Genomic DNA, 6,910 nt, shown 5'->3' on the forward strand with positions numbered 1-6,910 from the left:
AGAGATAAAGCGCTGGGCCTAAGAGGCCCACAGGGATTGGGGAGGGGGCTTTGGCGGAGCTGTGAGAGAGGTAGGGGGGGAGGGATAACTGAGCAGAGGCTTGGGGGCAAGAATGAGGGGTGTGGGAGGGTAGAGGAAAGATGAGAAAGGAGGGCTCATCCTGGGACACAGTGAAGGATGGGCGCGAGGTCAGGTATGGGGGCCTTGAATGCCAGCGTGAGGAGCTGGACCCTGGCGAGGAGAGAGTAACTGTGTCCTTGGGTTCGTCATTGAGATCCTGGCAGTGTGGACAGGATTTTTCCACATGAGCCCACTGGGGGGATTGGGCAGTGGAAGAGGCTAGGCTTCTCGCCTTTGACCTAGATTCAAACTTGCAAGTGGCCTAGAGGGTCCTCCCACCCCCCACCACAACCCCTTGCCTCCCTGCAGGTGGAGGTCCAGTTGTGGCTCCCACCTGGAGACAGAGCCTGCTCGAGGTCCCAGCACCCCAGCCCTCAGGCAGTGGTCTGTCTGAGAAGGATCTTGATCCTGCTGCACCAAAGCGCCCTCCCCCTCCCCAAGTCCAAACTCTGCCTCCCCGCTTGGGGCCATGGACCCATGGTCCCTCTGCCCAGGAGCGCCCTTGCAGGGCTTGCATCCATGATGTGCATTTCAGAGCCCCAGACAGTTAATCCTCCTGGGACTGCTACTGCAGCACCTGCAAGCCCTTCCCCGTATGAGGGGCACCAGCGCCCCTGGGGGGCTCCCAGAGCTTTTCTGCTTGAGTTACCCAGTCCCGACTCACCAAATGACCAGGAAGTGACCGAGCAGCACTCCTGCTGCCACCACGGTGAGGGAATACAAGGCTGGTGCTCAGAACACCCTGTACCTCAGCTTCTGGCATCTCCATCCTTGCGGCTGGAGCTGCTCCGTGCTCTTGCCCGTGCCCCCTGGTGGTTTGGGGTCTATGCCAGGCCAAGTGCAAGCCCCCATCCCCCTCGGGGGGTGTGGGGGTGAGGCTCAGGCTGGGCAGAGGACAGGGGGCTGGTGAGAGCTCTGTTTGGCTGCCTTCTGCCCCTCCGGCAGCGGGAGTCTCCCCAGTGGCAAGACGGCTGAGCCCCAGACATCACCCCCAAGCCTGAGGCTTCATCCTTGCTCCCTCAGTGGAAGGGTTCAGTGGCCTCAGGGGTGGAATTGAGACTTGAACACGGGGTCTGCCATTCTTCAGCCCTCCTGCCTCTCCCTCCTGACACAGTCGGCCACCTTGGAGGCCACTTTACCTGCTGAGAGCTCAAGGCAGGAATCTGGGCCCAGGAGTAAGCAAAAGGCACTGAAGGCTGAACCAGGGACCCAGAGCATGAGAACATGGGAGAGGGTCTGTGCCCACTCTGAGGATGGCAGTCAGGCACTGTTCCTAAGGTGTGCCCAGGTTAAAGTGGATTCATGGGAGAATGGTGGAAAAGATGATGGCCATCTCCGAGGGCTCTCCAAGGGCTGTGGCATGGAAGCCCAGCAACAAGAGGTCAACTGAAAAGAGGCGCTGTCTCCACAGTGTGGCCCCCAGGGTGAGACCCTCAGGCCTGTCACTCAAAGTGGTGCTTCCAGAAAGCCCAGACTTGTTGGGACTCTCAGGAAGCCATAGCAATTGCACAGATGGTGGCGACATTCTCAAGATTTTGCTCCTCAGCGAGCATTTCAGATGCCTGCTTGGTGCATGGCCAGGCCCGTGGGGTAGGTGGGTGGGCGGCCAGAGAGATGAGCCGTGCGCTGGGACCACACAGAGGACGTGCCCTGGTGACTGGGAGGGCATGGCAGCCTGCAGAGGCCGGGGCAGGGAGTGGGAGATGAGACCAGCTGGGTTGAGAGGGCCTTGAGAGCCAGGCCAGAAATGGAGGGTTTCTGGGGACCAGAGCCAGTTTGAAATGGGGGCTGAGATGGTCAGTTTTCTATTTCAGACAGATCACCCTGGGACCTAAGGATGAGGGGAGGATGGATTGGAAGGGGCAAAAATGAGGCCAGGGAGTCTGCGGTGAGGGGTGAGGGGTGATGAGCTGGACCAGGATAGAAGAGGGTGAGGAGGAGACCAGTGATGGAGGAAAGATCATCCATAGACTGATGGAAGCGGGGAGGGGGGAGGATGGGGGAGGTGCAAGGGAATCTCTGGCTTGAGGCTTTGGAGGACGGTACAGCCCTTACTGGACCCGCTTGGATTGCTCCACCTGAAGGGGACTGTGGAGAACACGAGCTCCAACCCCATGCCTAAAGAGAAGGAAGAGACGTCTGCTGTCTTCACCAAGAGGCTCCGAAGGACTGTCGGTCTCTCTCCAGCCTGGGACTACACCATCCAAACCTTTTCTGTCCATCTCCCAGCTCTCCTTCAGGTAAGAGGTGGGGTTAGATGTCCCCCTACATAAGCCATAGAAGGGTGCTTTCGGCTACCCCAAAATCTCCAAGATAAAGCACTCAGAGCCGTGGAGAGGCAAGCCAGTGCCATCAATGCACTCTTCTGGGAGGGGGCCCTCGACCCAGAGGCAGATCCACACTGAGGCTAGATCTGGGCCCTTGCACTTGACCAAGGGTGACCTGGAAACAGGGTTCCAGGGTAAACCAAGGGTGCAGGGTCTCCCTGGGGGGGCGCCCAGGCCTGACCACATGGGGTGGGTTTTCCCTTCTGCAGCCACCCACCAGCCAGACCAAGAAGTGGGAAATGCTGTGTCCTGCCTCCAGACATAAGGCTGAACTTGCTCCAAGGAGGTCACTGCCATAGAATTGAGGTATGTGTGCTGGGGGAGGACGAGGGTCCACACTTGTGCCTGCCCCATCAAAATGGAAAGCTGGGTATTTTATGGCCCTGAAGGTGTCAGTTTCCTTCAGAAATGGAACTGGTGTACCAGTGATGATTCAAATCGTTTTTTCTGGCGGGCGCTTCTAACTCAGCCAAGTGTGAGCCCTTTTGGGGTAGAAGAAGTAAAATTCCTGGCACCAAGAAGTGTTCTTATATGCCTAGTGTTAAGAGACAGCAAAGTAGTACACTAATGTAAATGTTGAATAGTGAATCTCAATCATTCCCCCAAAATCCTTTAAAAAGATGCATCTGGCCCAAACTGCCATCCTGCAAGTAGGAAGTTTTCTACAGTGACCCCCTCAAAAGGCCAGGGGTTCTTAATCTCTTTTGTGCCTCAGACCCCTTGGCAGTCTGGTGAAGCATAGAGACCCCCGCACAGTTTTAAAGCATTTTTTAAACTCATGAAGTAGGGGCTTCCCTGGTGGCGCAGTGGTTGAGAATCTGCCTGCCAATGCAGGGGACACGGGTTCGAGCCCTGGTCTGGGAAGATCCCACATGCCGCGGAGCGGCTGGGCCCGTGAGCCACAATTGCTGAGCCTGCGCGTCTGGAGCCTGTGCTCCGCAACAAGAGAGGCCGCGATAGTGAGAGGCCCGCGCACCGTGATGAAGAGTGGCCCCCGCTTGCCACAACTAGAGAGAGCCCTAGCACAGAAGCGAGGACCCAACATAGCAATCAATCAATCAATCAATTAATCAATAAAAAAAAATAAATCTTTAAAAAAAAAAAAAAAAACCATGAAGTAGGCTTGCAAAGAAAACCAATTATACTGAAATTCAGTCGAAATACTAAACATAATCAAAAAGTAATCAAAATACATTTTTTTAACTTGTGATGTGATAATATATGTGTTTGTTTATTAACACCTTAAATAGCAAGTTCTAGTAGCACCTCTATGGACTAAGGTAATTTCACAGTAGGATTAGTGTAAATGATACTTCAAAGTTTCTGCAACAACCAAGATGTACTATGAAAATATCACTGATTTCTATGAGTGCTTCTAAAGTGACAGGTGCTCCTACTACTGCTGTGGTCTCTCCTTAAATGAAGGAAATGTAGTTTTTAGTTAGCGGTTAATTAAAATAAAGATGTCATTTTATTCCCCTTGAAGTAAATGGACTTACTGAATGGTTTATCCACAAACCATCCCAGGACCTCAAGTTAACAACCCTGCTCTAAAGAATGAAGATAAATTGCCTGTATTTGAAATAGAATGTTCAGAAATAGCAGAGAAAAAACCGGTGTGATGAGGAATCAAAAAAGCCCTCAGCTGGTCAACAGTTGGCTTGTAGCATAAATTAACCTCCTGGTTCCTACTTTAACATGATCGAGAATCCTGATCTTACAAAACAAATTGGACAAGGAGCTGGTCTTAGAGGGGAGAGGAGGCTTGTGTGTGATCTCTCACTGACCTTATTCTCCCTGTTTGGGACTGGATGGAGAAAGCTAATTAAAGGGGAAAAAATTAAAGGTTTTATTTTTAAATTTATTTATTTATTTATTTATTTTGGCTCTGCCGGGTCTTAGTTGTGGCACGCAGGATCTTTGTTATGGCATGTGGGATCTTTTTTTTTTTCTTTAGTTGCAGCATGCGGGATCTTTTAGTTGCGACACGCAGACTTCTTAGTTGCGGTATGCAGCCTTGTTAGTTGCATCATGCATGTGGGATCTAGTTCTCCGACCGGGGATCGAACCCCAGGCCCCCTGCCTTGGGAGCGCGGAGTCTTACCCACTGAACCACTAGGGAAATCCCAAAATTAAAGGTTTTATGCCCATGTAGTTTATGTATTATAATTTTCAACTTGGAGCTTTTTAAGTTGGACAAATGTTTTGGAAACTAATTGAGATTAAAATTTGGTGCTTAGGAGCTTTAAAGAACACCATCTAATTCATAGAGACAGAAAGTAGATTAGAGGTTACCAGGGTCTGGGGGAAAGGGGAGCAGAGAGTTATTGCTTAATGGGTACAGAATTTCTGTGTGGGGTGTTGAAAAAGTTTTGGAAATAGCTATGGTGATGGTTACACAACATTGTGAATGTAATTAATGCCACTGAATCGTATGCTTAAAAATGGCTAAAATGGTGCTCGCTTCAGCAGCACATATACTAAAATTATAACGATACAGAGGAGATTAGCATGGCCCCTGCGCAAGGATGACATGCAAATTTGTGAAGCGTTCCATATTTTTTAGTAGGTGAGAGGAAGCATCTCTTTATAAATCTGTTCCAGCTAATAAATAAGAAAAAAGGATATAACTTGAATATTATTTTGCAACTCCCAATAAATAAATGAACCTAGGCATTAAGCTTCAACAACTGCTAACATCAAAAAAAAAAAAAAGAAAGCAATAATCAAACATTGATCTTTTTTTTTAAAATATTTATTTATTTATTTATAACTGTGTTGGGTCTTCGTTTCTGTGCGAGGGCTTTCTCTAGTTGCGGCAAGTGGGGGCCACTCTTAATCACGGTGCGCGGGCCTCTCACTATCGTGGCCTCTCTTGTTGCGGAGCACAGGCTCCAGACGCACAGGCTCAGTAGTTGTGGCTCACGGGCCCAATTGCTCCGCGGCATGTGGGATCTTCCCAGACCAGGGCTCGAACCCATGTCCCCAGCATTGGCAGGCAGATTCTCAACCACTGCGCCACCAGGGAAGCCCGAGACATTGATCTTATATCTAGGAGGGGATGCTGCTCCACTGTTTAAAAAGTTGAAATGTTTTAACCTCACAATAGCAACAATGTATTGCTTTCATTTTGCCCTAATAAGGAGAACAATTTATTAATTTTCATCATGTACTCACAAAAAGGGTTACTTTTTCCAATCTATAAAGAATGGTGGGCTTCCCTGGTGGCGCAGTGGTTGAGAATCCGCCTGCCAATGCAGGGGACACGGGTTCGAGCCCTGGTCTGGGAAGATCCCACATGCCGCGGAGCGACTAGGCCCGCGAGCCACAGCTACTGAGCCTGCGCGTCTGGAGCCTGTGCTCCGCAACAGGAGAGGCTGCGATAGTGAGAGGCCCGCGCACCGCGATGAAGAGTGGCCCCCGCTCTCCTCAACTAGAGAAAGCCCTCGCACAGAAACGAAGACCCAACACAGCCAGAAATAAATAAATAAATAAATAAATAAAAATTAAAAAAAAAAAAAGAATGGTGTCATATACAATTTTTTTAAATGGCTTGAAATGGCAACGTTTATGAGAAATATATATATATATTCACAATAAAAATAAATAAAATTAAGTAAGATAAGCTGTTTTAAAATGACCAGAGCATCAGTGAAATGTGGGACAACTTCAAGCAGCTAAATATATTGATACATGTAATTGGAGTCCCCAAGGGAGGGAAGAGGAAAGAGATAAGAGGACCCCCAAAATTGAAGAAATAATGGCTAAAATTTTTCAAAAACTGATGCAAACTGGAAACCTACAGATCCAAGAAACTCAGCAAATCCTAAGTGCAAGAAACATGAAGAAAATTATATCAAGACATATCATACTCAAATTGCTAAAAGTCAGTGATAAAGAGAAAATCTTAAAAGCAGTCAGAGAAAAAAGACACATTACCTATTAGGATGACAATAGTTTTCTCACTGGAAATAATGCAAGCAAAAAGACAGTAGATTAACATCATCAGGAATGAGAGAGGTGACATTACTATAGACTCTACAGATAATTAAAGGATAATAAAGGAGTATTATGAACAACTTTATGCCAGTAAATTCGACAACTTAAATGGACAAATTCCTTGAAAGATGCAAACTACCAAAGCTCATTCGAGAAAAAATAGATAACACCAGTAGTCCTATATCTATTAAAGAGTTTGAAAATGTAGTTTAAAACCTCCCCACAAAGAAGACTCCAGACCCAGATGGTTTCACTCCTGAATTCTACCAAACATTTAATGACACTTCATCCAAGATGTATGGATGGCAGATAAGCACATGAAAGGATGCTGAACATCATTAGTCATTAGGGAAATGCAAATTGAACCACCCATTATAATGTCTAAAATTAAAAAGACTGACATACTAAGTGTTGGTGAGGACTGGAACACCTGGAATTCTCACCATCAGCTGGTGGGAATGTAA

General features: G+C 48.1%; 1 non-coding gene across 1 annotated transcript; it reads left to right on the forward strand.

The window, feature by feature from the left end:
- The first annotated feature begins 4,903 nt into the window (after window positions 1-4,903).
- On the forward strand, window positions 4,904-5,010 carry LOC114238473 (U6 spliceosomal RNA). Its single transcript, XR_003623825.1, has one exon. It is a non-coding gene; the product is annotated as a U6 spliceosomal RNA (small nuclear RNA).
- Window positions 5,011-6,910: the final 1,900 nt, after the last annotated feature.

Source organism: Balaenoptera acutorostrata, chromosome 15, assembly GCF_949987535.1.
Source record: "Balaenoptera acutorostrata chromosome 15, mBalAcu1.1, whole genome shotgun sequence".
NCBI classification, from domain to species: domain Eukaryota; kingdom Metazoa; phylum Chordata; class Mammalia; order Artiodactyla; family Balaenopteridae; genus Balaenoptera; species Balaenoptera acutorostrata.